At 43.6% G+C, this 27,886-nt stretch overlaps 32 non-coding genes across 32 annotated transcripts; all 32 read right to left on the bottom strand.

The window, feature by feature from the left end:
• Window positions 1–663: 663 nt before the first annotated feature.
• On the bottom strand, window positions 664–745 carry TRNAS-CGA (transfer RNA serine (anticodon CGA)). Its single transcript has one exon. It is a non-coding gene; the product is annotated as a tRNA-Ser (tRNA).
• Window positions 746–1,289: 544 nt separating this feature from the next.
• Window positions 1,290–1,371, bottom strand: TRNAS-CGA (transfer RNA serine (anticodon CGA)). The gene has a single exon. It is a non-coding gene; the product is annotated as a tRNA-Ser (tRNA).
• Window positions 1,372–1,914: 543 nt separating this feature from the next.
• Window positions 1,915–1,996, bottom strand: TRNAS-CGA (transfer RNA serine (anticodon CGA)). The gene has a single exon. It is a non-coding gene; the product is annotated as a tRNA-Ser (tRNA).
• Window positions 1,997–2,542: 546 nt separating this feature from the next.
• On the bottom strand, window positions 2,543–2,624 carry TRNAS-CGA (transfer RNA serine (anticodon CGA)). The gene has a single exon. It is a non-coding gene; the product is annotated as a tRNA-Ser (tRNA).
• Window positions 2,625–3,166: 542 nt separating this feature from the next.
• On the bottom strand, window positions 3,167–3,248 carry TRNAS-CGA (transfer RNA serine (anticodon CGA)). The gene has a single exon. It is a non-coding gene; the product is annotated as a tRNA-Ser (tRNA).
• Window positions 3,249–3,794: 546 nt separating this feature from the next.
• Window positions 3,795–3,876, bottom strand: TRNAS-CGA (transfer RNA serine (anticodon CGA)). Its single transcript has one exon. It is a non-coding gene; the product is annotated as a tRNA-Ser (tRNA).
• Window positions 3,877–4,418: 542 nt separating this feature from the next.
• Window positions 4,419–4,500, bottom strand: TRNAS-CGA (transfer RNA serine (anticodon CGA)). Its single transcript has one exon. It is a non-coding gene; the product is annotated as a tRNA-Ser (tRNA).
• Window positions 4,501–5,046: 546 nt separating this feature from the next.
• TRNAS-CGA (transfer RNA serine (anticodon CGA)) lies at window positions 5,047–5,128 on the bottom strand. Its single transcript has one exon. It is a non-coding gene; the product is annotated as a tRNA-Ser (tRNA).
• A 543-nt stretch (window positions 5,129–5,671) lies between these two features.
• On the bottom strand, window positions 5,672–5,753 carry TRNAW-CCA (transfer RNA tryptophan (anticodon CCA)). The gene has a single exon. It is a non-coding gene; the product is annotated as a tRNA-Trp (tRNA).
• A 542-nt stretch (window positions 5,754–6,295) lies between these two features.
• On the bottom strand, window positions 6,296–6,377 carry TRNAS-UGA (transfer RNA serine (anticodon UGA)). The gene has a single exon. It is a non-coding gene; the product is annotated as a tRNA-Ser (tRNA).
• A 544-nt stretch (window positions 6,378–6,921) lies between these two features.
• TRNAS-CGA (transfer RNA serine (anticodon CGA)) lies at window positions 6,922–7,003 on the bottom strand. Its single transcript has one exon. It is a non-coding gene; the product is annotated as a tRNA-Ser (tRNA).
• Window positions 7,004–7,545: 542 nt separating this feature from the next.
• Window positions 7,546–7,627, bottom strand: TRNAS-CGA (transfer RNA serine (anticodon CGA)). Its single transcript has one exon. It is a non-coding gene; the product is annotated as a tRNA-Ser (tRNA).
• Window positions 7,628–8,859: 1,232 nt separating this feature from the next.
• TRNAS-CGA (transfer RNA serine (anticodon CGA)) lies at window positions 8,860–8,941 on the bottom strand. The gene has a single exon. It is a non-coding gene; the product is annotated as a tRNA-Ser (tRNA).
• Window positions 8,942–9,485: 544 nt separating this feature from the next.
• Window positions 9,486–9,567, bottom strand: TRNAS-CGA (transfer RNA serine (anticodon CGA)). The gene has a single exon. It is a non-coding gene; the product is annotated as a tRNA-Ser (tRNA).
• A 543-nt stretch (window positions 9,568–10,110) lies between these two features.
• Window positions 10,111–10,192, bottom strand: TRNAS-CGA (transfer RNA serine (anticodon CGA)). The gene has a single exon. It is a non-coding gene; the product is annotated as a tRNA-Ser (tRNA).
• Window positions 10,193–10,738: 546 nt separating this feature from the next.
• TRNAS-CGA (transfer RNA serine (anticodon CGA)) lies at window positions 10,739–10,820 on the bottom strand. The gene has a single exon. It is a non-coding gene; the product is annotated as a tRNA-Ser (tRNA).
• Window positions 10,821–11,362: 542 nt separating this feature from the next.
• On the bottom strand, window positions 11,363–11,444 carry TRNAS-CGA (transfer RNA serine (anticodon CGA)). The gene has a single exon. It is a non-coding gene; the product is annotated as a tRNA-Ser (tRNA).
• A 546-nt stretch (window positions 11,445–11,990) lies between these two features.
• Window positions 11,991–12,072, bottom strand: TRNAS-CGA (transfer RNA serine (anticodon CGA)). Its single transcript has one exon. It is a non-coding gene; the product is annotated as a tRNA-Ser (tRNA).
• Window positions 12,073–12,614: 542 nt separating this feature from the next.
• TRNAS-CGA (transfer RNA serine (anticodon CGA)) lies at window positions 12,615–12,696 on the bottom strand. Its single transcript has one exon. It is a non-coding gene; the product is annotated as a tRNA-Ser (tRNA).
• A 546-nt stretch (window positions 12,697–13,242) lies between these two features.
• On the bottom strand, window positions 13,243–13,324 carry TRNAS-CGA (transfer RNA serine (anticodon CGA)). The gene has a single exon. It is a non-coding gene; the product is annotated as a tRNA-Ser (tRNA).
• A 543-nt stretch (window positions 13,325–13,867) lies between these two features.
• On the bottom strand, window positions 13,868–13,949 carry TRNAW-CCA (transfer RNA tryptophan (anticodon CCA)). The gene has a single exon. It is a non-coding gene; the product is annotated as a tRNA-Trp (tRNA).
• Window positions 13,950–14,491: 542 nt separating this feature from the next.
• Window positions 14,492–14,573, bottom strand: TRNAS-UGA (transfer RNA serine (anticodon UGA)). Its single transcript has one exon. It is a non-coding gene; the product is annotated as a tRNA-Ser (tRNA).
• A 1,168-nt stretch (window positions 14,574–15,741) lies between these two features.
• On the bottom strand, window positions 15,742–15,823 carry TRNAS-UGA (transfer RNA serine (anticodon UGA)). Its single transcript has one exon. It is a non-coding gene; the product is annotated as a tRNA-Ser (tRNA).
• A 544-nt stretch (window positions 15,824–16,367) lies between these two features.
• TRNAS-CGA (transfer RNA serine (anticodon CGA)) lies at window positions 16,368–16,449 on the bottom strand. Its single transcript has one exon. It is a non-coding gene; the product is annotated as a tRNA-Ser (tRNA).
• A 3,046-nt stretch (window positions 16,450–19,495) lies between these two features.
• On the bottom strand, window positions 19,496–19,577 carry TRNAS-CGA (transfer RNA serine (anticodon CGA)). Its single transcript has one exon. It is a non-coding gene; the product is annotated as a tRNA-Ser (tRNA).
• A 544-nt stretch (window positions 19,578–20,121) lies between these two features.
• On the bottom strand, window positions 20,122–20,203 carry TRNAS-CGA (transfer RNA serine (anticodon CGA)). The gene has a single exon. It is a non-coding gene; the product is annotated as a tRNA-Ser (tRNA).
• Window positions 20,204–20,745: 542 nt separating this feature from the next.
• On the bottom strand, window positions 20,746–20,827 carry TRNAS-CGA (transfer RNA serine (anticodon CGA)). The gene has a single exon. It is a non-coding gene; the product is annotated as a tRNA-Ser (tRNA).
• Window positions 20,828–22,059: 1,232 nt separating this feature from the next.
• Window positions 22,060–22,141, bottom strand: TRNAS-CGA (transfer RNA serine (anticodon CGA)). Its single transcript has one exon. It is a non-coding gene; the product is annotated as a tRNA-Ser (tRNA).
• Window positions 22,142–22,685: 544 nt separating this feature from the next.
• On the bottom strand, window positions 22,686–22,767 carry TRNAS-CGA (transfer RNA serine (anticodon CGA)). Its single transcript has one exon. It is a non-coding gene; the product is annotated as a tRNA-Ser (tRNA).
• A 1,171-nt stretch (window positions 22,768–23,938) lies between these two features.
• Window positions 23,939–24,020, bottom strand: TRNAS-CGA (transfer RNA serine (anticodon CGA)). Its single transcript has one exon. It is a non-coding gene; the product is annotated as a tRNA-Ser (tRNA).
• A 2,422-nt stretch (window positions 24,021–26,442) lies between these two features.
• TRNAS-UGA (transfer RNA serine (anticodon UGA)) lies at window positions 26,443–26,524 on the bottom strand. Its single transcript has one exon. It is a non-coding gene; the product is annotated as a tRNA-Ser (tRNA).
• A 1,168-nt stretch (window positions 26,525–27,692) lies between these two features.
• TRNAS-UGA (transfer RNA serine (anticodon UGA)) lies at window positions 27,693–27,774 on the bottom strand. The gene has a single exon. It is a non-coding gene; the product is annotated as a tRNA-Ser (tRNA).
• Between the last annotated feature and the right edge of the window lie 112 nt (window positions 27,775–27,886).

Below are 27,886 nucleotides of genomic sequence, written 5' to 3' on the forward strand. Positions count from 1 at the left end.
TAACTAAACCAAATGGTGTTCATGCAAAATCACACTACGCTGCAAGCAGGATTCGAGCCTGCGCAGTGAAACCCCATTGGCTTTCAAGACCAACGCCTTAACCACTCGGCCATCGCAGCTGCGTGAGTATGATGTCACAGTTGTCGTATACGAGCCATGCACTACTCACGCCAGGCCGAGACATAAAAAATAAAGCAACAGAAGGACAGGGCACGTACCAGCAGTGCCCTGTTGTCCTCACTTATTTTGCATGCTTTCATACAATTAATAAAAATAGCAATACGCATCACTCAACGTGAGTGACAGGGCACTGATGGGCGGTAATCAATCACTGCACATTTCTATCCTCGTTTCCCTATATTACGGCGGTGGCAACGGGCCCTTAAGTGTACTCAGAAAGAGTCCAAAAGCTTAAACAAGACACGCTTCATAAAAAAAAATTACTCATTTCGTAACTTGTCTAGATCAGGCAGGATAGGTCCAGACTACAAACCCTTCCGAGCCACCTGCTCTCTAAAACACTTCATAGGTGTGGAAATTGTTTCAATGTTTACATCTAGTTTGAGTTTTTGCCATTTAACTTTGTGACTTGATGAGGATTGCGTAACAAGAAGTGAACATTTACTTAACTAAACCAAATGGTGTTCATGCAAAATCACACTACGCTGCAAGCAGGATTCGAACCTGCACAGGGAAACCCCATTGGATTTCGAATCCAACGCCTTAACCACTCGGCCATCGCAGCTGCGTGAGTATGATGTCACAGTTGTCGTATACGAGCCATGCACTACTCACGTCAGGCCGAGACATAAAAAATAAAGTAACAGAAGGACGGGGCATGTACCAGCAGTGCCCTGTTGTCCTCACTTATTTTGCATGCTTTCATACAATTAATAAAAATAGCAATACGCATCACTCAAAGTGAGTGACAGGGCACCGATGAGCGGTAATCAATCACTGCACATTTCTATCCTTGTTTCCCTATATTACGGCGGTGGCAACGGGCCCTTAAGTGTACTCAGAAAGAGTCCAAAAGCTTAAACAAGACACGCTTCATAAAAAAAAAGTACTCTTTTCATGACTTGTCTAGATCAGGCAGGACAGGTCCAGACTACGAACCCTTCCGAGCCACCTGCTCTCTAAAACACTTCCTGAGTGTGGAAATTGTCTCAATGTTTACATCTAGTTTGAGTTTTTGCAGTTTAACTCTGTGACTTGATGAGGATTGGGTAATGAGAAGTGAACATTTACTTAACTATACCAAATGGTGTTCATGCAAAATCACACTACGCTGCAAGCAGGATTCGAACCTGCGCAAGGAAACCCCATTGGATTTCGAGTCCAACGCCTTAACCACTCGGCCATCGCAGCTGCATGAGTATGATGTCACTGTTGTCGTATACGAGCCATGCTCTGCTCATGTCAGGCGGAGACCAAAAAAATAAAGTAACGGAAGGACGGGGCACGTACCAGCAGTGCCCTGTTGTCCTCACTTATTTTGCATGCTTTCATACAATTAATAAAAATAGCAACATGCATCACTCAAAGTGAGTGAAAGGGCACAGATGAGTGGTAATCAATCACTGCATGTTTCTACCCACTTTTCCCTATATTACGGCGGTGGTAACGGGCCCTTAAGTGTACTAAGAAAGAGTCCAAAAGCCTAAACAAGACATGCATCATAAAAAAAAAGTACTCTTTTCATGACTTGTCTAGATCAGGCAGGACAGGTCCAGACTACAAACCCTTCCGAGCCACCAGCTCTCTAAAACACTTCCTGGGTGTAGAAATTGTCTCAATGTTTACATCTAGTTTGAGTTTTTTCCATTTAACTCTGTGACTTGATGAGGATTGCGAACGAGAAGTGAACATTTCCTTAACTAAACCAAATGGTGTTCATGCAAAATCACACTACGCTGCAAGCAGGATTCAAACCTGCGCAAGGAAACCCCTTTGGATTTCGAGTCCAACGCCTTAACCACTCGGCCATCGCAGCTGCATGAGTATGATGTCACTGTTGTCGTATACGAGCCATACACTGCTCATGTCAGGCCGAGACCAAAAAATAAAGTAACAGAAGGACGGGGCACGTACCAGCAGTGCCCTGTTGTCCTCACTTATTTTGCATGCTTTCATACAATTAATAAAAATAGCAACATGCATCACTCAAAGTGAGTGAAAGGGCACAGATGAGTTTTAATCAATCATTGAGCATTTCTACCCTCTTTTCCCTATATTACGGCGGTGGTAACGGGCCCTTAAGTGTACTAAGAAAGAGTCCAAAAGCCTAAACAAGACACGCTTCATAAAAAAAATTAATTACTCTTTTCGTGACTTGTCTAGATCATGCAGGACAGGTCCAGACTACGAACCCTTCCGAGGCACCTGCTCTCTAAAACACTTCCTGAGTGTGGAAATTGTCTCAATGTTTACATCTAGTTTGAGTTTTTGCAGTTTAACTCTGTGACTTGATGAGGATTGCGTAATGAGAAGTGAACATTTACTTAACTAAACCAAATGGTGCTCATGCAAAATCACACTACGTTGCAAGCAGGATTCGAACTTGTGCAGGGAAACCCCATTGGATTTCGAGTCCAACGCCTTAACCACTCGGCCATCGCAGCTGCATGTTTATGATGTCAATGTTGTCGTATACGAGCCATGCTCTGCTCATGTCAGGCCGAGACCAAAAAATAAAGTAACAGAAGGACGGGGCACGTACCAGCAGTGCCCTGTTGTCCTCACTTATTTTGCATGCTTTCATACAATTAATAAAAATAGCAACATGCATCACTCAAAGTGAGTGAAAGGGCACAGATGAGTGGTAATCAATCACTGCATGTTTCTACCCACTTTTCCCTATATTACGGCGGTGGTAACGGGCCCTTAAGTGTACTAAGAAAGAGTCCAAAAGCCTAAACAAGACATGCATCATAAAAAAAAAGTACTCTTTTCATGACTTGTCTAGATCAGGCAGGACAGGTCCAGACTACAAACCCTTCCGAGCCACCAGCTCTCTAAAACACTTCCTGGGTGTGGAAATTGTCTCAATGTTTACATCTAGTTTGAGTTTTTTCCATTTAACTCTGTGACTTGATGAGGATTGCGAACGAGAAGTGAACATTTCCTTAACTAAACCAAATGGTGTTCATGCAAAATCACACTACGCTGCAAGCAGGATTCAAACCTGCGCAAGGAAACCCCTTTGGATTTCGAGTCCAACGCCTTAACCACTCGGCCATCGCAGCTGCATGAGTATGATGTCACTGTTGTCGTATACGAGCCATACTCTGCTCATGTCAGGCCGAGACCAAAAAATAAAGTAACAGAAGGACGGGGCACGTACCAGCAGTGCCCTGTTGTCCTCACTTATTTTGCATGCTTTCATACAATTAATAAAAATAGCAACATGCATCACTCAAAGTGAGTGAAAGGGCACAGATGAGTTTTAATCAATCATTGAGCATTTCTACCCTCTTTTCCCTATATTACGGCGGTGGTAACGGGCCCTTAAGTGTACTAAGAAAGAGTCCAAAAGCCTAAACAAGACACGCTTCATAAAAAAAATTAATTACTCTTTTCGTGACTTGTCTAGATCATGCAGGACAGGTCCAGACTACGAACCCTTCCGAGGCACCTGCTCTCTAAAACACTTCCTGAGTGTGGAAATTGTCTCAATGTTTACATCTAGTTTGAGTTTTTGCAGTTTAACTCTGTGACTTGATGAGGATTGCGTAATGAGAAGTGAACATTTACTTAACTAAACCAAATGGTGCTCATGCAAAATCACACTACGTTGCAAGCAGGATTCGAACTTGTGCAGGGAAACCCCATTGGATTTCGAGTCCAACGCCTTAACCACTCGGCCATCGCAGCTGCATGTTTATGATGTCAATGTTGTCGTATACGAGCCATGCTCTGCTCATGTCAGGCCGAGACCAAAAAATAAAGTAACAGAAGGACGGGGCACGTACCAGCAGTGCCCTGTTGTCCTCACTTATTTTGCATGCTTTCATACAATTAATAAAAATAGCAACATGCATCACTCAAAGTGAGTGAAAGGGCACAGATGAGTGGTAATCAATCACTGCATGTTTCTACCCACTTTTCCCTATATTACGGCGGTGGTAACGGGCCCTTAAGTGTACTAAGAAAGAGTCCAAAAGCCTAAACAAGACATGCTTCATAAAACAAAGTACTCTTTTCATGACTTGTCTAGATCAGGCAGGACAGGTCCAGACTACAAACCCTTCCGAGCCACCAGCTCTCTAAAACACTTCCTGGTTGCGGAAATTGTCTGAATGTTTACATCTAGTTTGAGTTTTTTCCATTTAACTCTGTGACTTGATGAGGACTGCGTAACGAGAAGTGAACATTTACTTAACTAAACCAAATGGTGTTCATGCAAAATCACACTATGCTGCAAGCAGGATTCAAACCTGCGCATGGAAACCCCATTGGATTTCGAGTCCAACGCCTTAACCACTCGGCCATCGCAGCTGCATGAGTATGATGTCACTGTTGTCGTATACGAGCCATACGCTGCTCACGTCAGGCCGAGACCTAAAAATTAAAGTAACAGCAGGACGGGGCACGTACCAGCAGTGCCCTGTATCCCCCACTTATTTTGAATGCTTTCATACAATTAATAAAAATAGCAACAAGCATCACTGAAAGTGAGTGACAGGGCACAGATGAGCGGTAATCAATCACTGCACATTTCTACCCTCTTTTCCCCATATTACGGTGGTGGTAACGGGCCCTTAAGTGTACTAAGAAAGAGTCCAAAAGCCTAAACAAGACACGCTTCATAAAAATAATAATTACTCTTTTCGTGACTTGTCTAGATCATGCAGGACAGGTCCAGACTACGAACCCTTCCGAGGCACCTGCTCTCTAAAATACTTCCTGGGTGTGGAAATTGTCTGAATGTTTATATCTAGTTTGAGTTTTTGCCGTTTAACTCTGTGACTTGATGAGGATTGCGTAACAAGAAGTGAACATTTACTTAACTAAACCAAATGGTGTTCATGCAAAATCACACTACGCTGCAAGCAGGATTCGAACCTGCACAGGGAAACCCCATTGGATTTCGAGTCCAACGCCTTAACCACTCGGCCATCGCAGCTGCGTGAGTATGATGTCACAGTTGTCGTATACGAGCCATGCACTACTCACGTCAGGCCGAGACATAAAAAATAAAGTAACAGAAGGACGGGGCATGTACCAGCAGTGCCCTGTTGTCCTCACTTATTTTGCATGCTTTCATACAATTAATAAAAATAGCAATACGCATCACTCAAAGTGAGTGACAGGGCACCGATGAGCGGTAATCAATCACTGCACATTTCTTTCCTTGTTTCCCTATATTACGGCGGTGGCAACGGGCCCTTAAGTGTACTCAGAAAGAGTCCAAAAGCTTAAACAAGACACGCTTCATAAAAAAAAGTACTCTTTTCATGACTTGTCTAGATCAGGTAGGACAGGTCCAGACTACGAACCCTTCCGAGCCACCTGCTCTCTAAAACACTTCCTGAGTGTGGAAATTGTCTCAATGTTTACATCTAGTTTGAGTTTTTGCAGTTTAACTCTGTGACTTGATGAGGATTGGGTAATGAGAAGTGAACATTTACTTAACTATACCAAATGGTGTTCATGCAAAATCACACTACGCTGCAAGCAGGATTCAAACCTGCGCAGGGAAACCCCATTGGATTTGGAGTCCAACGCCTTAACCACTCGGCCATCGCAGCTGCATGAGTATGATGTCACTGTTGTCGTATACGAGCCATGCTCTGCTCATGTCAGGCCGAGACCAAAAAAATAAAGTAACGGAAGGACGGGGCACGTACCAGCAGTGCCCTGTTGTCCTCACTTATTTTGCATGCTTTCATACAATTAATAAAAATAGCAACATGCATCACTCAAAGTGAGTGAAAGGGCACAGATGAGTGGTAATCAATCACTGCATGTTTCTACCCACTTTTCCCTATATTACGGCGGTGGTAACGGGCCCTTAAGTGTACTAAGAAAGAGTCCAAAAGCCTAAACAAGACATGCATCATAAAAAAAGTACTCTTTTCATGACTTGTCTAGATCAGGCAGGACAGGTCCAGACTACGAACCCTTCCGAGCCACCTGCTCTCCAAAACACTTCCTGGGTGTGGAAATTGTTTCAATGTTTACATCTAGTTTGAGTTTTTGCCATTTAACTTTGTGACTTGATGAGGATTGCGTAACGAGAAGTGAACATTTCCTTAACTAAACTAAATGGTGTTCATGCAAAATCTCATGCCGCTGCAAGCAGGATTCGAACCTACATGGGGAAACCCCATTGGATTTCAAGTCCAACGCCTTAACCACTCGGCCATCGCAGCTGCGTGAGTATGATGTCACGGTTGTCGTATACGAGCCATGCGCTACTCATGTCAGGTCGAGACCTAAAAAATAAAGTAACGGAAGGACGGGGCACGTACCAGCAGTGCCCTGTTGTCCTCACTTATTTTGCATGCTTTCATACAATTAATAAAAATAGCAATACGCATCACTCAAAGTGAGTGACAGGGCACCGATGAGCGGTAATCAATCACTGCACATTTCTATCCTCGTTTCCCTATATTACGGCGGTGGCAACGGGCCCTTAAGTGTACTCAGAAAGAGTCCAAAAGCTTAAACAAGACACGCTTCATAAAAAAAAAGTACTCTTTTCATGACTTGTCTAGATCAGGCAGGACAGGTCCAGACTACGAACCCTTCCGAGCCACCTGCTCTCTAAAACACTTCCTGAGTGTGGAAATTGTCTCAATGTTTACATCTAGTTTGAGTTTTTGCAGTTTAACTCTGTGACTTGATGAGGATTGCGTAATGAGAAGTGAACATTTACTTAACTAAACCAAATGGTGTTCATGCAAAATCACACTACGCTGCAAGCAGGATTCGAACCTGCGCAGGGAAACCCCATTGGATTTCGAGTCCAACGCCTTAACCACTCGGCCATCGCAGCTGCATGAGTATGATGTCACTGTTGTCGTATATACGAGCCATACTCTGCTCATGTCAGGCCGAGACCAAAAAATAAAGTAACAGAAGGACGGGGCACGTACCAGCAGTGCCCTGTTGTCCTCACTTATTTTGCATGCTTTAATACAATTAATAAAAATAGCAACATGCATCACTCAAAGTGAGTGAAAGGGCACAGATGAGTGGTAATCAATCACTGCATGTTTCTACCCACTTTTCCCTATATTACGGCGGTGGTAACGGGCCCTTAAGTGTACTAAGAAAGAGTCCAAAAGCCTAAACAAGACATGCATCATAAAAAAAGTACTCTTTTCATGACTTGTCTAGATCAGGCAGGACATGTCCAGACTACAAACCCTTCCGAGCCACCAGCTCTCTAAAACAATTCCTGGGTGTGGAAATTGTCTCAATGTTTACATCTAGTTTGAGTTTTTTCCATTTAACTCTGTGACTTGATGAGGATTGCGAACGAGAAGTGAACATTTCCTTAACTAAACCAAATGGTGTTCATGCAAAATCACACTACGCTGCAAGCAGGATTCAAACCTGCGCAAGGAAACCCCTTTGGATTTCGAGTCCAACGCCTTAACCACTCGGCCATCGCAGCTGCATGAGTATGATGTCACTGTTGTCGTATACGAGCCATACTCTGCTCATGTCAGGCCGAGACCAAAAAATAAAGTAACAGAAGGACGGGGCACGTACCAGCAGTGCCCTGTTGTCCTCACTTATTTTGCATGCTTTCATACAATTAATAAAAATAGCAACATGCATCACTCAAAGTGAGTGAAAGGGCACAGATGAGTTTTAATCAATCATTGAGCATTTCTACCCTCTTTTCCCTATATTACGGCGGTGGTAACGGGCCCTTAAGTGTACTAAGAAAGAGTCCAAAAGCCTAAACAAGACACGCTTCATAAAAAAAATTAATTACTCTTTTCGTGACTTGTCTAGATCATGCAGGACAGGTCCAGACTACGAACCCTTCCGAGGCACCTGCTCTCTAAAACACTTCCTGGGTGTGGAAATTGGCTCAATGTTTACATCTAGTTTGAGTTTTTGCCGTTTAACTCTGTGACTTGATGAGGATTGCGTGCCGTTTACATCTAGTTTGAGTTTTTGCCATTTAACTTTGTGACTTGATGAGGATTGCGTAACGAGAAGTGAACATTTCCTTAACTAAACCAAATGGTGTTCATGCAAAATCACACTACGCTGCAAGCAGGATTCGAGCCTGCGCAGTGAAACCCCATTGGCTTTCAAGACCAACGCCTTAACCACTCGGCCATCGCAGCTGCGTGAGTATGATGTCACAGTTGTCGTATACGAGCCATGCACTACTCACGCCAGGCCGAGACATAAAAAATAAAGCAACAGAAGGACAGGGCACGTACCAGCAGTGCCCTGTTGTCCTCACTTATTTTGCATGCTTTCATACAATTAATAAAAATAGCAATACGCATCACTCAACGTGAGTGACAGGGCACTGATGGGCGGTAATCAATCACTGCACATTTCTATCCTCGTTTCCCTATATTACGGCGGTGGCAACGGGCCCTTAAGTGTACTCAGAAAGAGTCCAAAAGCTTAAACAAGACACGCTTCATAAAAAAAAATTACTCATTTCGTAACTTGTCTAGATCAGGCAGGATAGGTCCAGACTACAAACCCTTCCGAGCCACCTGCTCTCTAAAACACTTCATAGGTGTGGAAATTGTTTCAATGTTTACATCTAGTTTGAGTTTTTGCCATTTAACTTTGTGACTTGATGAGGATTGCGTAACAAGAAGTGAACATTTACTTAACTAAACCAAATGGTGTTCATGCAAAATCACACTACGCTGCAAGCAGGATTCGAACCTGCACAGGGAAACCCCATTGGATTTCGAATCCAACGCCTTAACCACTCGGCCATCGCAGCTGCGTGAGTATGATGTCACAGTTGTCGTATACGAGCCATGCACTACTCACGTCAGGCCGAGACATAAAAAATAAAGTAACAGAAGGACGGGGCATGTACCAGCAGTGCCCTGTTGTCCTCACTTATTTTGCATGCTTTCATACAATTAATAAAAATAGCAATACGCATCACTCAAAGTGAGTGACAGGGCACCGATGAGCGGTAATCAATCACTGCACATTTCTATCCTTGTTTCCCTATATTACGGCGGTGGCAACGGGCCCTTAAGTGTACTCAGAAAGAGTCCAAAAGCTTAAACAAGACACGCTTCATAAAAAAAAAGTACTCTTTTCATGACTTGTCTAGATCAGGCAGGACAGGTCCAGACTACGAACCCTTCCGAGCCACCTGCTCTCTAAAACACTTCCTGAGTGTGGAAATTGTCTCAATGTTTACATCTAGTTTGAGTTTTTGCAGTTTAACTCTGTGACTTGATGAGGATTGGGTAATGAGAAGTGAACATTTACTTAACTATACCAAATGGTGTTCATGCAAAATCACACTACGCTGCAAGCAGGATTCGAACCTGCGCAAGGAAACCCCATTGGATTTCGAGTCCAACGCCTTAACCACTCGGCCATCGCAGCTGCATGAGTATGATGTCACTGTTGTCGTATACGAGCCATGCTCTGCTCATGTCAGGCGGAGACCAAAAAAATAAAGTAACGGAAGGACGGGGCACGTACCAGCAGTGCCCTGTTGTCCTCACTTATTTTGCATGCTTTCATACAATTAATAAAAATAGCAACATGCATCACTCAAAGTGAGTGAAAGGGCACAGATGAGTGGTAATCAATCACTGCATGTTTCTACCCACTTTTCCCTATATTACGGCGGTGGTAACGGGCCCTTAAGTGTACTAAGAAAGAGTCCAAAAGCCTAAACAAGACATGCATCATAAAAAAAAAGTACTCTTTTCATGACTTGTCTAGATCAGGCAGGACAGGTCCAGACTACAAACCCTTCCGAGCCACCAGCTCTCTAAAACACTTCCTGGGTGTGGAAATTGTCTCAATGTTTACATCTAGTTTGAGTTTTTTCCATTTAACTCTGTGACTTGATGAGGATTGCGAACGAGAAGTGAACATTTCCTTAACTAAACCAAATGGTGTTCATGCAAAATCACACTACGCTGCAAGCAGGATTCAAACCTGCGCAAGGAAACCCCTTTGGATTTCGAGTCCAACGCCTTAACCACTCGGCCATCGCAGCTGCATGAGTATGATGTCACTGTTGTCGTATACGAGCCATACACTGCTCATGTCAGGCCGAGACCAAAAAATAAAGTAACAGAAGGACGGGGCACGTACCAGCAGTGCCCTGTTGTCCTCACTTATTTTGCATGCTTTCATACAATTAATAAAAATAGCAACATGCATCACTCAAAGTGAGTGAAAGGGCACAGATGAGTTTTAATCAATCATTGAGCATTTCTACCCTCTTTTCCCTATATTACGGCGGTGGTAACGGGCCCTTAAGTGTACTAAGAAAGAGTCCAAAAGCCTAAACAAGACACGCTTCATAAAAAAAATTAATTACTCTTTTCGTGACTTGTCTAGATCATGCAGGACAGGTCCAGACTACGAACCCTTCCGAGGCACCTGCTCTCTAAAACACTTCCTGAGTGTGGAAATTGTCTCAATGTTTACATCTAGTTTGAGTTTTTGCAGTTTAACTCTGTGACTTGATGAGGATTGCGTAATGAGAAGTGAACATTTACTTAACTAAACCAAATGGTGCTCATGCAAAATCACACTACGTTGCAAGCAGGATTCGAACTTGTGCAGGGAAACCCCATTGGATTTCGAGTCCAACGCCTTAACCACTCGGCCATCGCAGCTGCATGTTTATGATGTCAATGTTGTCGTATACGAGCCATGCTCTGCTCATGTCAGGCCGAGACCAAAAAATAAAGTAACAGAAGGACGGGGCACGTACCAGCAGTGCCCTGTTGTCCTCACTTATTTTGCATGCTTTCATACAATTAATAAAAATAGCAACATGCATCACTCAAAGTGAGTGAAAGGGCACAGATGAGTGGTAATCAATCACTGCATGTTTCTACCCACTTTTCCCTATATTACGGCGGTGGTAACGGGCCCTTAAGTGTACTAAGAAAGAGTCCAAAAGCCTAAACAAGACATGCATCATAAAAAAAAAGTACTCTTTTCATGACTTGTCTAGATCAGGCAGGACAGGTCCAGACTACAAACCCTTCCGAGCCACCAGCTCTCTAAAACACTTCCTGGGTGTGGAAATTGTCTCAATGTTTACATCTAGTTTGAGTTTTTTCCATTTAACTCTGTGACTTGATGAGGATTGCGAACGAGAAGTGAACATTTCCTTAACTAAACCAAATGGTGTTCATGCAAAATCACACTACGCTGCAAGCAGGATTCAAACCTGCGCAAGGAAACCCCTTTGGATTTCGAGTCCAACGCCTTAACCACTCGGCCATCGCAGCTGCATGAGTATGATGTCACTGTTGTCGTATACGAGCCATACTCTGCTCATGTCAGGCCGAGACCAAAAAATAAAGTAACAGAAGGACGGGGCACGTACCAGCAGTGCCCTGTTGTCCTCACTTATTTTGCATGCTTTCATACAATTAATAAAAATAGCAACATGCATCACTCAAAGTGAGTGAAAGGGCACAGATGAGTTTTAATCAATCATTGAGCATTTCTACCCTCTTTTCCCTATATTACGGCGGTGGTAACGGGCCCTTAAGTGTACTAAGAAAGAGTCCAAAAGCCTAAACAAGACACGCTTCATAAAAAAAATTAATTACTCTTTTCGTGACTTGTCTAGATCATGCAGGACAGGTCCAGACTACGAACCCTTCCGAGGCACCTGCTCTCTAAAACACTTCCTGAGTGTGGAAATTGTCTCAATGTTTACATCTAGTTTGAGTTTTTGCAGTTTAACTCTGTGACTTGATGAGGATTGCGTAATGAGAAGTGAACATTTACTTAACTAAACCAAATGGTGCTCATGCAAAATCACACTACGTTGCAAGCAGGATTCGAACTTGTGCAGGGAAACCCCATTGGATTTCGAGTCCAACGCCTTAACCACTCGGCCATCGCAGCTGCATGTTTATGATGTCAATGTTGTCGTATACGAGCCATGCTCTGCTCATGTCAGGCCGAGACCAAAAAATAAAGTAACAGAAGGACGGGGCACGTACCAGCAGTGCCCTGTTGTCCTCACTTATTTTGCATGCTTTCATACAATTAATAAAAATAGCAACATGCATCACTCAAAGTGAGTGAAAGGGCACAGATGAGTGGTAATCAATCACTGCATGTTTCTACCCACTTTTCCCTATATTACGGCGGTGGTAACGGGCCCTTAAGTGTACTAAGAAAGAGTCCAAAAGCCTAAACAAGACATGCTTCATAAAACAAAGTACTCTTTTCATGACTTGTCTAGATCAGGCAGGACAGGTCCAGACTACAAACCCTTCCGAGCCACCAGCTCTCTAAAACACTTCCTGGTTGCGGAAATTGTCTGAATGTTTACATCTAGTTTGAGTTTTTTCCATTTAACTCTGTGACTTGATGAGGACTGCGTAACGAGAAGTGAACATTTACTTAACTAAACCAAATGGTGTTCATGCAAAATCACACTATGCTGCAAGCAGGATTCAAACCTGCGCATGGAAACCCCATTGGATTTCGAGTCCAACGCCTTAACCACTCGGCCATCGCAGCTGCATGAGTATGATGTCACTGTTGTCGTATACGAGCCATACGCTGCTCACGTCAGGCCGAGACCTAAAAATTAAAGTAACAGCAGGACGGGGCACGTACCAGCAGTGCCCTGTATCCCCCACTTATTTTGAATGCTTTCATACAATTAATAAAAATAGCAACAAGCATCACTGAAAGTGAGTGACAGGGCACAGATGAGCGGTAATCAATCACTGCACATTTCTACCCTCTTTTCCCCATATTACGGTGGTGGTAACGGGCCCTTAAGTGTACTAAGAAAGAGTCCAAAAGCCTAAACAAGACACGCTTCATAAAAATAATAATTACTCTTTTCGTGACTTGTCTAGATCATGCAGGACAGGTCCAGACTACGAACCCTTCCGAGGCACCTGCTCTCTAAAATACTTCCTGGGTGTGGAAATTGTCTGAATGTTTATATCTAGTTTGAGTTTTTGCCGTTTAACTCTGTGACTTGATGAGGATTGCGTAACAAGAAGTGAACATTTACTTAACTAAACCAAATGGTGTTCATGCAAAATCACACTACGCTGCAAGCAGGATTCGAACCTGCACAGGGAAACCCCATTGGATTTCGAGTCCAACGCCTTAACCACTCGGCCATCGCAGCTGCGTGAGTATGATGTCACAGTTGTCGTATACGAGCCATGCACTACTCACGTCAGGCCGAGACATAAAAAATAAAGTAACAGAAGGACGGGGCATGTACCAGCAGTGCCCTGTTGTCCTCACTTATTTTGCATGCTTTCATACAATTAATAAAAATAGCAATACGCATCACTCAAAGTGAGTGACAGGGCACCGATGAGCGGTAATCAATCACTGCACATTTCTTTCCTTGTTTCCCTATATTACGGCGGTGGCAACGGGCCCTTAAGTGTACTCAGAAAGAGTCCAAAAGCTTAAACAAGACACGCTTCATAAAAAAAAGTACTCTTTTCATGACTTGTCTAGATCAGGTAGGACAGGTCCAGACTACGAACCCTTCCGAGCCACCTGCTCTCTAAAACACTTCCTGAGTGTGGAAATTGTCTCAATGTTTACATCTAGTTTGAGTTTTTGCAGTTTAACTCTGTGACTTGATGAGGATTGGGTAATGAGAAGTGAACATTTACTTAACTATACCAAATGGTGTTCATGCAAAATCACACTACGCTGCAAGCAGGATTCAAACCTGCGCAGGGAAACCCCATTGGATTTGGAGTCCAACGCCTTAACCACTCGGCCATCGCAGCTGCATGAGTATGATGTCACTGTTGTCGTATACGAGCCATGCTCTGCTCATGTCAGGCCGAGACCAAAAAAATAAAGTAACGGAAGGACGGGGCACGTACCAGCAGTGCCCTGTTGTCCTCACTTATTTTGCATGCTTTCATACAATTAATAAAAATAGCAACATGCATCACTCAAAGTGAGTGAAAGGGCACAGATGAGTGGTAATCAATCACTGCATGTTTCTACCCACTTTTCCCTATATTACGGCGGTGGTAACGGGCCCTTAAGTGTACTAAGAAAGAGTCCAAAAGCCTAAACAAGACATGCATCATAAAAAAAGTACTCTTTTCATGACTTGTCTAGATCAGGCAGGACAGGTCCAGACTACGAACCCTTCCGAGCCACCTGCTCTCCAAAACACTTCCTGGGTGTGGAAATTGTTTCAATGTTTACATCTAGTTTGAGTTTTTGCCATTTAACTTTGTGACTTGATGAGGATTGCGTAACGAGAAGTGAACATTTCCTTAACTAAACTAAATGGTGTTCATGCAAAATCTCATGCCGCTGCAAGCAGGATTCGAACCTACATGGGGAAACCCCATTGGATTTCAAGTCCAACGCCTTAACCACTCGGCCATCGCAGCTGCGTGAGTATGATGTCACGGTTGTCGTATACGAGCCATGCGCTACTCATGTCAGGTCGAGACCTAAAAAATAAAGTAATGGAAGGACGGGGCACATACCAGCAGTGCCCTGTTGTCCTCACTTATTTCGCATACTTTCATACAATTAATAAAAATAGCAATATGCATCACCCAAAATGAGTGACAGGGCACAGATGAGCGGTAATCAATCACTGCACATTTCTACCCTCGTTTCCATATATTACGGCGGTGGCAACGGGCCCTTAAGTGTACTCAGAAAGAGTCCAAAAGCCTAAACAAGATACGCTTCATAAAAAAAATTACTCATTTCGTAACTTGTCTAGATCAGGCAGGATAGGTCCAGACTACAAACCCTTCCGAGCCACCTGCTCTCTAAAACACTTCCTAGGTGTGGAAATTATTTCAATGTTGACATCTAGTTTGAGTTTTTGCGGTTTAACTCTGTGACTTGATGAGGATTGCGTAACAAGAAGTAAACATTTACTTAACTAAACCAAATGGTGTTCATGCAAAATCTCATGACGCTGCAAGCAGGATTCGAACCTACGCGGGGAAACCCCATTGGATTTCAAGTCAAACGCCTTAACCACACGGCCATCGCAGCTGCGTGAGTACGATGTCACAGTTGTCGTATACGAGCCATGCACTACTCACGTCAGGCTGAGACATAAAAAACAAAGTAACAGAAGGACGGGGCACGTACCAGCCGTGCCCTGTTGTCCTCACTTATTTTGCATGCTTTCATACAATTAATAAAAATAGCAACATGCATCACTCAAAGTGAGTGACAGGGCACCGATGAGCGGTAATCAATCACTGCACATTTCTATCCTCGTTTCCCTATATTACGGCGGTGGCAACGGGCCCTTAAGTGTACTCAGAAAGAGTCCAAAAGCTTAAACAAGACACGCTTCATAAAAAAAAGTACTCTTTTCATGACTTGTCTAGATCAGGCAGGACAGGTCCAGACTACGAACCCTTCCGAGCCACCTGCTCTCTAAAACACTTCCTGGGTGTGGAAATTGTCTCAATGTTTACATCTAGTTTGAGTTTTTGCAGTTTAACTCTGTGACTTGATGAGGATTGCGTAATGAGAAGTGAACATTTACTTAACTTAACCAAATGGTGTTCATGCAAAATCTAATGCCGCTGCAAGCAGGATTCGAACCTACGCGGGGAAACCCCATTGGATTTCAAGACCAACGCCTTAACCACTCGGCCATCGCAGCTGCGTGAGTATGATGTCACAGTTGTCGTATACGAGCCATGCACTACTCACGTCAGGCCGAGACATAAAAAATAAAGTAACAGAAGGACGGGGCACGTACCAGCAGTGCCCTGTTGTCCTCACTTATTTTGCATTCTTTCATACAATTAATAAAAATAGCAATACGCATCACTCAACGTGAGTGACAGGGCACTGATGAGCGGTAATCAATCACTGCACATTTCTATCCTCGTTTCCCTATATTACGGCGGTGGCAACGGGCCCTTAAGTGTACTAAGAAAGAGTCCAAAAGCCTAAACAAGACATGCTTCATAAAAAAAAAGTACTCTTTTCATGACTTGTCTAGATCAGGCAGGACAGGTCCAGACTACAAACCCTTCCGAGCCACCAGCTCTCTAAAACACTTCCTGGGTGTGGAAATTGTGTCAATGTTTACATCTAGTTTGAGTTTTTGCAGTTTAACTCTGTGACTTGATGAGGATTGGGTAATGAGAAGTGAACATTTACTTAACTATACCAAATGGTGTTCATGCAAAATCACACTACGCTGCAAGCAGGATTCGAACCTGCGCAGGGAAACCCCATTGGATTTCGAGTCCAACGCCTTAACCACTCGGCCATCGCAGCTGCATGAGTATGATGTCACTGTTGTCGTATACGAGCCATGCTCTGCTCATGTCAGGCGGAGACCAAAAAAATAAAGTAACGGAAGGACGGGGCACGTACCAGCAGTGCCCTGTTGTCCTCACTTATTTTGCATGCTTTCATACAATTAATAAAAATAGCAACATGCATCACTCAAAGTGAGTGAAAGGGCACAGATGAGTGGTAATCAATCACTGCATGTTTCTACCCACTTTTCCCTATATTACGGCGGTGGTAGCGGGCCCTTAAGTGTACTAAGAAAGAGTCCAAAAGCCTAAACAAGACATGCATCATAAAAAAAAGTACTCTTTTCATGACTTGTCTAGATCAGGCAGGACAGGTCCAGACTACAAACCCTTCCGAGCCACCAGCTCTCTAAAACACTTCCTGGGTGTGGAAATTGTCTCAATGTTTACATCTAGTTTGAGTTTTTTCCATTTAACTCTGTGACTTGATGAGGATTGCGAACGAGAAGTGAACATTTCCTTAACTAAACCAAATGGTGTTCATGCAAAATCACACTACGCTGCAAGCAGGATTCGAACCTGCACAGGGAAACCCCATTGGATTTAGAGTCCAACGCCTTAACCACTCGGCCATCGCAGCTGCATGAGTATGATGTCACTGTTGTCGTATACGAGCCATACTCTGCTCATGTCAGGCCGAGACCAAAAAATAAAGTAACAGAAGGACGGGGCACGTACCAGCAGTGCCCTGTTGTCCTCACTTATTTTGCATGCTTTCATACAATTAATAAAAATAGCAACATGCATCACTCAAAGTGAGTGAAAGGGCACAGATGAGTGGTAATCAATCATTGTGCATTTCTACCCTCTTTTCCCTATATTACGGCGGTGGTAACGGGCCCTTAAGTGTACTAAGAAAGAGTCCAAAAGCCTAAACAAGACACGCTTCATAAAAAAAATTAATTACTCTTTTCGTGACTTGTCTAGATCATGCAGGACAGGTCCAGACTACGAACCCTTCCGAGGCACCTGCTCTCTAAAACACTTCCTGGGTGTGGAAATTGTCTCAATGTTTACATCTAGTTTGAGTTTTTGCCCTTTAACTCTGTGACTTGATGAGGATTGCGTAACAAGAAGTAAACATTTACTTAACTAAACCAAATGGTGTTCATGCAAAATCTCATGACGCTGCAAGCAGAATTCGAACCTACGCGGGGAAACCCCATTTGATTTCAAGTCCAACGCCTTAACCACTCGGCCATCGCAGCTGCGTGAGTATGATGTTACAGTTGTCGTATACGAGCCATGCACTACTCACGTCAGGCCAAAACATAAAAAATAAAGTAACAGAAGGACGGGGCACGTACCTGCATTGCCCTGTTGTCCTCACTTATTTTGCATGCTTTCATACAATTAATAAAAATAGCAATACGCATCACTCAAAGTGAGTGACAGGGCACCGATGAGCGGTAATCAATCACTGCACATTTCTATCCTCGTTTCCCTAAATTACGGCGGTGGCAACGGGCCCTTAAGTGTACTCAGAAAGAGACCAAAAGCTTAAACAAGACACGCTTCATAAAAAAAAGTACTCTTTTCATGACTTGTCTAGATCAGGCAGGACAGGTCCAGACTACGAACCCTTCCGAGCCACCTGCTCTCCAAAACACTTCCTGGGTGTGGAAATTGTTTCAATGTTTACATCTAGTTTGAGTTTTTGCCATTTAACTTTGTGACTTGATGAGGATTGCGTAACGAGAAGTGAACATTTCCTTAACTAAACTAAATGGTGTTCATGCAAAATCGCATGCCGCTGCAAGCAGGATTCGAACCTACATGGGGAAACCCCATTGGATTTCAAGTCCAACGCCTTAACCACTCGCCCATCGCAGCTGCGTGAGTATGATGTCACGGTTGTCGTATACGAGCCATGCGCTACTCATGTCAGGTCGAGACCTAAAAAATAAAGTAATGGAAGGACGGGGCACATACCAGCAGTGCCCTGTTGTCCTCACTTATTTCGCATACTTTCATACAATTAATAAAAATAGCAATATGCATCACCCAAAATGAGTGACAGGGCACAGATGAGCGGTAATCAATCACTGCACATTTCTACCCTCGTTTCCATATATTACGGCGGTGGCAACGGGCCCTTAAGTGTACTCAGAAAGTGTCCAAAAGCCTAAACAAGATACGCTTCATAAAAAAAATTACTCATTTCGTAACTTGTCTAGATCAGGCAGGATAGGTCCAGACTACAAACCCTTCCGAGCCACCTGCTCTCTAAAACACTTCCTGGGTGTGGAAATTGTCTCAATGTTTACATCTAGTTTGAGTTTTTGCAGTTTAACTCTGTGACTTGATGAGGATTGCGTAATGAGAAGTGAACATTTACTTAACTTAACCAAATGGTGTTCATGCAAAATCTAATGCCGCTGCAAGCAGGATTCGAACATACGCGGGGAAACCCCATTGGATTTCAAGACCAACGCCTTAACCACTCGGCCATCGCAGCTGCGTGAGTATGATGTCACAGTTGTCGTATACGAGCCATGCACTACTCACGTCAGGCCGAGACATAAAAAATAAAGTAACAGAATGACGGGGCACGTACCAGCAGTGCCCTGTTGTCCTCACTTATTTTGCATGCTTTCATACAATTAATAAAAATAGCAATACGCATCACTCAACGTGAGTGACAGGGCACTGATGAGCGGTAATCAATCACTGCACATTTCTATCCTCGTTTCCCTATATTACGGCGGTGGCAACGGGCCCTTAAGTGTACTCAGAAAGAGTCCAAAAGCTTAAACAAGACACGCTTCATAAAAAAAAATTACTCATTTCGTAACTTGTCTAGATCAGGCAGGATAGGTCCAGACTACAAACCCTTCCGAGCCACCTGCTCTCTAAAACACTTCCTAGGTGTGGAAATTGTTTCAATGTTTACATCTAGTTTGAGTTTTTGCCATTTAACTTTGTGACTTGATGAGGATTGCGTAACGAGAAGTGAACATTTCCTTAACTAAACCAAATGGTATTCATGCAAAATCACACTACGCTGCAAGCAGGATTCGAGCCTGCGCAGGGAAACCCCATTGGATTTCGAGTCCAACGCCTTAACCACTCGGCCATCACAGCTGCATGAGTATGATGTCACTGTTGTCGTATACGAGCCATGCTCTGCTCATGTCAGGCCGAGACCAAAAAAATAAAGTAACGGAAGGACGGGGCACGTACCAGCAGTGCCCTGTTGTCCTCACTTATTTTGCATGCTTTCATACAATTAATAAAAATAGCAATACGCATCACTCAAAGTGAGTGACAGGGCACCGATGAGCGGTAATCAATCACTGCACATTTCTATCCTCGTTTCCCTATATTACGGCGGTGGCAACGGGCCCTTAAGTGTACTCAGAAAGAGTCCAAAAGCTTAAACAAGACACGCTTCATAAAAAAAAAGTACTCTTTTCATGACTTGTCTAGATCAGGCAGGACAGGTCCAGATTACGAACCCTTCCGAGCCACCTGCTCTCTAAAACACTTCCTGAGTGTGGAAATTGTCTCAATGTTTACATCTAGTTTGAGTTTTTGCAGTTTAACTCTGTGACTTGATGAGGATTGCGTAATGAGAAGTGAACATTTACTTAACTAAACCAAATGGTGTTCATGCAAAATCACACTACGCTGCAAGCAGGATTCGAACCTGCGCAGGGAAACCCCATTGGATTTCGAGTCCAACGCCTTAACCACTCGGCCATCGCAGCTGCATGAGTATGATGTCACTGTTGTCGTATATACGAGCCATACTCTGCTCATGTCAGGCCGAGACCAAAAAATAAAGTAACAGAAGGACGGGGCACGTACCAGCAGTGCCCTGTTGTCCTCACTTATTTTGCATGCTTTAATACAATTAATAAAAATAGCAACATGCATCACTCAAAGTGAGTGAAAGGGCACAGATGAGTGGTAATCAATCACTGCATGTTTCTACCCACTTTTCCCTATATTACGGCGGTGGTAACGGGCCCTTAAGTGTACTAAGAAAGAGTCCAAAAGCCTAAACAAGACATGCATCATAAAAAAAGTACTCTTTTCATGACTTGTCTAGATCAGGCAGGACATGTCCAGACTACAAACCCTTCCGAGCCACCAGCTCTCTAAAACAATTCCTGGGTGTGGAAATTGTCTCAATGTTTACATCTAGTTTGAGTTTTTTCCATTTAACTCTGTGACTTGATGAGGATTGCGAACGAGAAGTGAACATTTCCTTAACTAAACCAAATGGTGTTCATGCAAAATCACACTACGCTGCAAGCAGGATTCAAACCTGCGCAAGGAAACCCCTTTGGATTTCGAGTCCAACGCCTTAACCACTCGGCCATCGCAGCTGCATGAGTATGATGTCACTGTTGTCGTATACGAGCCATACTCTGCTCATGTCAGGCCGAGACCAAAAAATAAAGTAACAGAAGGACGGGGCACGTACCAGCAGTGCCCTGTTGTCCTCACTTATTTTGCATGCTTTCATACAATTAATAAAAATAGCAACATGCATCACTCAAAGTGAGTGAAAGGGCACAGATGAGTTTTAATCAATCATTGAGCATTTCTACCCTCTTTTCCCTATATTACGGCGGTGGTAACGGGCCCTTAAGTGTACTAAGAAAGAGTCCAAAAGCCTAAACAAGACACGCTTCATAAAAAAAATTAATTACTCTTTTCGTGACTTGTCTAGATCATGCAGGACAGGTCCAGACTACGAACCCTTCCGAGGCACCTGCTCTCTAAAACACTTCCTGGGTGTGGAAATTGTCTCAATGTTTACATCTAGTTTGAGTTTTTGCCGTTTAACTCTGTGACTTGATGAGGATTGCGTGCCGTTTACATCTAGTTTGAGTTTTTGCCATTTAACTTTGTGACTTGATGAGGATTGCGTAACGAGAAGTGAACATTTCCTTAACTAAACCAAATGGTGTTCATGCAAAATCACACTACGCTGCAAGCAGGATTCGAGCCTGCGCAGTGAAACCCCATTGGATTTCAAGACCAACGCCTTAACCACTCGGCCATCGCAGCTGCGTGAGTATGATGTCACAGTTGTCGTATACGAGCCATGCACTACTCACGCCAGGCCGAGACATAAAAAATAAAGCAACAGAAGGACAGGGCACGTACCAGCAGTGCCCTGTTGTCCTCACTTATTTTGCATGCTTTCATACAATTAATAAAAATAGCAATACGCATCACTCAACGTGAGTGACAGGGCACTGATGGGCGGTAATCAATCACTGCACATTTCTATCCTCGTTTCCCTATATTACGGCGGTGGCAACGGGCCCTTAAGTGTACTCAGAAAGAGTCCAAAAGCTTAAACAAGACACGCTTCATAAAAAAAAATTACTCATTTCGTAACTTGTCTAGATCAGGCAGGATAGGTCCAGACTACAAACCCTTCCGAGCCACCTGCTCTCTAAAACACTTCATAGGTGTGGAAATTGTTTCAATGTTTACATCTAGTTTGAGTTTTTGCCATTTAACTTTGTGACTTGATGAGGATTGCGTAACAAGAAGTGAACATTTACTTAACTAAACCAAATGGTGTTCATGCAAAATCACACTACGCTGCAAGCAGGATTCGAACCTGCACAGGGAAACCCCATTGGATTTCGAATCCAACGCCTTAACCACTCGGCCATCGCAGCTGCGTGAGTATGATGTCACAGTTGTCGTATACGAGCCATGCACTACTCACGTCAGGCCGAGACATAAAAAATAAAGTAACAGAAGGACGGGGCATGTACCAGCAGTGCCCTGTTGTCCTCACTTATTTTGCATGCTTTCATACAATTAATAAAAATAGCAATACGCATCACTCAAAGTGAGTGACAGGGCACCGATGAGCGGTAATCAATCACTGCACATTTCTATCCTTGTTTCCCTATATTACGGCGGTGGCAACGGGCCCTTAAGTGTACTCAGAAAGAGTCCAAAAGCTTAAACAAGACACGCTTCATAAAAAAAAAGTACTCTTTTCATGACTTGTCTAGATCAGGCAGGACAGGTCCAGACTACGAACCCTTCCGAGCCACCTGCTCTCTAAAACACTTCCTGAGTGTGGAAATTGTCTCAATGTTTACATCTAGTTTGAGTTTTTGCAGTTTAACTCTGTGACTTGATGAGGATTGGGTAATGAGAAGTGAACATTTACTTAACTATACCAAATGGTGTTCATGCAAAATCACACTACGCTGCAAGCAGGATTCGAACCTGCGCAAGGAAACCCCATTGGATTTCGAGTCCAACGCCTTAACCACTCGGCCATCGCAGCTGCATGAGTATGATGTCACTGTTGTCGTATACGAGCCATGCTCTGCTCATGTCAGGCGGAGACCAAAAAAATAAAGTAACGGAAGGACGGGGCACGTACCAGCAGTGCCCTGTTGTCCTCACTTATTTTGCATGCTTTCATACAATTAATAAAAATAGCAACATGCATCACTCAAAGTGAGTGAAAGGGCACAGATGAGTGGTAATCAATCACTGCATGTTTCTACCCACTTTTCCCTATATTACGGCGGTGGTAACGGGCCCTTAAGTGTACTAAGAAAGAGTCCAAAAGCCTAAACAAGACATGCATCATAAAAAAAAAGTACTCTTTTCATGACTTGTCTAGATCAGGCAGGACAGGTCCAGACTACAAACCCTTCCGAGCCACCAGCTCTCTAAAACACTTCCTGGGTGTGGAAATTGTCTCAATGTTTACATCTAGTTTGAGTTTTTTCCATTTAACTCTGTGACTTGATGAGGATTGCGAACGAGAAGTGAACATTTCCTTAACTAAACCAAATGGTGTTCATGCAAAATCACACTACGCTGCAAGCAGGATTCGAACCTGCGCAGGGAAACCCCATTGGATTTAGAGTCCAACGCCTTAACCACTCGGCCATCGCAGCTGCATGAGTATGATGTCACTGTTGTCGTATACGAGCCATACTCTGCTCATGTCAGGCCGAGACCAAAAAATAAAGTAACAGAAGGACGGGGCACGTACCAGCAGTGCCCTGTTGTCCTCACTTATTTTGCATGCTTTCATACAATTAATAGAAATAGCAACATGCATCACTCAAAGTGAGTGAAAGGGCACAGATGAGTGGTAATCAATCACTGCATGTTTCTACCCACTTTTCCCTATATTACGGCGGTGGTAACGGGCCCTTAAGTGTACTAAGAAAGAGTCCAAAAGCCTAAATAAGACATGCTTCATAAAAAAAAATAATTACTCTTTTCGTGACTTGTCTAGATCAGGCAGGACAGGTCCAGACAACAAACCCTTCTGAGCCACCAGCTCTCTAAAACACTTCCTGGTTGTGGAAATTGTCTCAATGTTTACATCTAGTTTGAGTTTTTTCCATTTAACTCTGTGACTTGATGAGGACTGCGTAACGAGAAGTGAACATTTACTTAACTAAACCAAATGGTGTTCATGCAAAATCACACTACGCTGCAAGCAGGATTCGAACCTGCGCAGGGAAACCCCATTGGATTTCGAGTCCAACGCCTTAACCACTCGGCCATCGCAGCTGTATGAGTATGATGTCACTGTTGTCGTATACGAGCCATACGCTGCTCACGTCAGGCCGAGACCTAAAAACTAAAGTAACAGCAGGACGGGGCACGTACCAGCAGTGCCCTGTATCCCCCACTTATTTTGAATGCTTTCATACAATTAATAAAAATAGCAACAAGCATCACTGAAAGTGAGTGACAGGGCACAGATGAGCGGTAATCAATCACTGCGCATTTCTACCCTCTTTTCCCTATATTACGGTGGTGGTAACGGGCCCTTAAGTGTACTAAGAAAGAGTCCAAAAGCCTAAACAAGACACGCTTCATAAAAAAAATAATTACTCTTTTCGTGACTTGTCTAGATCAGGCAGGACAGGTCCAGACTACAAACCCTTCCGAGCCACCAGCTCTCTAAAACACTTCCTGGGTGTGGAAATTGTCTCAATGTTTACATCTAGTTTGAGTTTTTTCCATTTAACTCTGTGACTTGATGAGGATTGCGAACGAGAAGTGAACATTTCCTTAACTAAACCAAATGGTGTTCATGCAAAATCACACTACGCTGCAAGCAGGATTCGAACCTGCGCAGGGAAACCCCATTGGATTTAGAGTCCAAAGCCTTAACCACTCAGCCATCGCAGCTGCATGAGTATGATGTCACTGTTGTCGTATATGAGCCATACTCTGCTCATGTCAGGCCGAGACCAAAAAATAAAGTAACAGAAGGACGGGGCACGTACCAGCAGTGCCCTGTTGTCCTCACTTATTTTGCATGCTTTCATACAATTAATAAAAATAGCAACATGCATCACTCAAAGTGAGTGAAAGGGCACAGATGAGTGGTAATCAATCATTGTGCATTTCTACCCTCTTTTCCCTATATTACGGCGGTGGTAACGGGCCCTTAAGTGTACTAAGAAAGAGTCCAAAAGCCTAAACAAGACACGCTTCATAAAAAAAATTAATTACTCTTTTCGTGACTTGTCTAGATCATGCAGGACAGGTCCAGACTACAAACCCTTCCGAGGCACCTGCTACCTAAAACACTTCCTGGGTGTGGAAATTGTCTCAATGTTTACATCTAGTTTGAGTTTTTGCCGTTTAACTCTGTGACTTGATGAGGATTGCGTAACAAGAAGTAAACATTTACTTAACTAAACCAAATGGTGTTCATGCAAAATCTCATGAAGCTGCAAGCAGAATTCAAACCTACGCGGGGAATCCCCATTTGATTTCAAGTGCAACGCCTTAACCACTCGGCCATCGCAGCTGCGTGAGTATGATGTCACAGTTGTCTTATACGAGCCATGCACTACTCACGTCAGGCCAAAACATAAAAAATAAAGTAACAGAAGGACGGGGCACGTACCAGCAGTGCCCTGTTGTCCTCACTTATTTTGCATGCTTTCATACAATTAATAAAAATAGCAATACGCATCACTCAAAGTGAGTGACAGGGCACCGATGGGCGGTAATCAATCACTGCACATTTCTATCCTCGTTTCCCTATATTACGGCGGTGGCAACGGGCCCTTAAGTGTACTCAGAAAGAGTCCAAAAGCTTAAACAAGACACGATTCATAAAAAAAAGTACTCTTTTCATGACTTGTCTAGATCAGGCAGGACAGGTCCAGACTACGAACCCTTCCGAGCCACCTGCTCTCTAAAACACTTCATGGGTGTGGAAATTGTTTCAATGTTTACATCTAGTTTGAGTTTTTGCCATTTAACTTTGTGACTTGATGAGGATTGCGTAACGAGAAGTGAACATTTCCTTAACTAAACCAAATGGTGTTCATGCAAAATCTCATGCCGCTGCAAGCAGGATTCGAACCTACATGGGGAAACCCAATTGGATTTCAAGTACAACGCCTTAACCACTCAGCCATCGCAGCTGCGTGAGTATGATGTCACGGTTGTCGTATACGAGCCATGCGCTACTCATGTCAGGTCGAGACCTAAAAAATAAAGTAATGGAAGGACGGGGCACATACCAGCAGTGCCCTGTTGTCCTCACTTATTTTGCATGCTTTCATACAATTAATAAAAATAGCAACATGCATCACTCAAAGTGAGTGAAAGGGCACAGATGAGTGGTAATCAATCGCTGCATGTTTCTACCCACTTTTCCCTATATTACGGCGGTGGTAACGGGCCCTTAAGTGTACTAAGAAAGAGTCCAAAAGCCTAAACAAGACATGCATCATAAAAAAAGTACTCTTTTCATGACTTGTCTAGATCAGGCAGGACAGGTCCAGACTACGAACCCTTCCGAGCCACCTGCTCTCCAAAACACTTCCTGGGTGTGGAAATTGTTTCAATGTTTACATCTAGTTTGAGTTTTTGCCATTTAACTTTGTGACTTGATGAGGATTGCGTAACGAGAAGTGAACATTTCCTTAACTAAACTAAATGGTGTTCATGCAAAATCTCATGCCGCTGCAAGCAGGATTCGAACCTACATGGGGAAACCCCATTGGATTTCAAGTCCAACGCCTTAACCACTCGGCCATCGCAGCTGCGTGAGTATGATGTCACGGTTGTCGTATACGAGCCATGCGCTACTCATGTCAGGTCGAGACCTAAAAAATAAAGTAATGGAAGGACGGGGCACATACCAGCAGTGCCCTGTTGTCCTCACTTATTTCGCATACTTTCATACAATTAATAAAAATAGCAATATGCATCACCCAAAATGAGTGACAGAGCACAGATGAGCGGTAATCAATCACTGCACATTTCTACCCTCGTTTCCATATATTACGGCGGTGGCAACGGGCCCTTAAGTGTACTCAGAAAGAGTCCAAAAGCCTAAACAAGATACGCTTCATAAAAAAAATTACTCATTTCGTAACTTGTCTAGATCAGGCAGGATAGGTCCAGACTACAAACCCTTCCGAGCCACCTGCTCTCTAAAACACTTCCTAGGTGTGGAAATTATTTCAATGTTGACATCTAGTTTGAGTTTTTGCGGTTTAACTCTGTGACTTGATGAGGATTGCGTAACAAGAAGTAAACATTTACTTAACTAAACCAAATGGTGTTCATGCAAAATCTCATGACGCTGCAAGCAGGATTCGAACCTACGCGGGGAAACCCCATTGGATTTCAAGTCAAACGCCTTAACCACACGGCCATCGCAGCTGCGTGAGTATGATGTCACAGTTGTCGTATACGAGCCATGCACTACTCACGTCAGGCTGAGACATAAAAAATAAAGTAACAGAAGGACGGGGCACGTACCAGCCGTGCCCTGTTGTCCTCACTTATTTTGCATGCTTTCATACAATTAATAAAAATAGCAACATGCATCACTCAAAGTGAGTGACAGGGCACCGATGAGCGGTAATCAATCACTGCACATTTCTATCCTCGTTTCCCTATATTACGGCGGTGGCAACGGGCCCTTAAGTGTACTCAGAAAGAGTCCAAAAGCTTAAACAAGACACGCTTCATAAAAAAAAGTACTCTTTTCATGACTTGTCTAGATCAGGCAGGACAGGTCCAGACTACGAACCCTTCCGAGCCACCTGCTCTCTAAAACACTTCCTGGGTGTGGAAATTGTCTCAATGTTTACATCTAGTTTGAGTTTTTGCAGTTTAACTCTGTGACTTGATGAGGATTGCGTAATGAGAAGTGAACATTTACTTAACTTAACCAAATGGTGTTCATGCAAAATCTAATGCCGCTGCAAGCAGGATTCGAACCTACGCGGGGAAACCCCATTGGATTTCAAGACCAACGCCTTAACCACTCGGCCATCGCAGCTGCGTGAGTATGATGTCACAGTTGTCGTATACGAGCCATGCACTACTCACGTCAGGCCGAGACATAAAAAATAAAGTAACAGAAGGACGGGGCACGTACCAGCAGTGCCCTG

Source organism: Lissotriton vulgaris, chromosome 11 (genome assembly GCF_964263255.1).
Source record: "Lissotriton vulgaris chromosome 11, aLisVul1.2, whole genome shotgun sequence".
NCBI classification, from domain to species: Eukaryota; Metazoa; Chordata; class Amphibia; order Caudata; family Salamandridae; genus Lissotriton; species Lissotriton vulgaris.